Raw genomic sequence first — 378 nt, 5'->3', positions numbered from 1 at the left:
AATATTAGTATGTAGATATATTAGCATATAGATATATTAGCATATATATATATTAGCATATAGATATATTAGTATATAGATATTCAGCATATAGATATACTAGTATATAGATATATTAGAATATAGATATATTAGCATATAGATATACTAGTATATAGATATATTAGTGTATAGATATACTAGTATAGATATACTAGTATATAGATATATCTGCATATAAATGCCAAGTAACCATACCGTCTTTCTACAATACTATCACTTTAAATCCTGGTCATATCCCTTTAATATATATAATTTAAATAATCTCTTGATATTGCTCGTTGTTGTAGATGATTTCATCTCTTCACTGCAGCTGTTCCATAAAGTAACTCCTTTAGT

This window comes from Etheostoma spectabile, chromosome 3, assembly GCF_008692095.1.
Source record: "Etheostoma spectabile isolate EspeVRDwgs_2016 chromosome 3, UIUC_Espe_1.0, whole genome shotgun sequence".
Classification (NCBI taxonomy): Eukaryota; Metazoa; Chordata; class Actinopteri; order Perciformes; family Percidae; genus Etheostoma; species Etheostoma spectabile.
Note: the sequence above shows the minus strand (reverse complement) of the source record.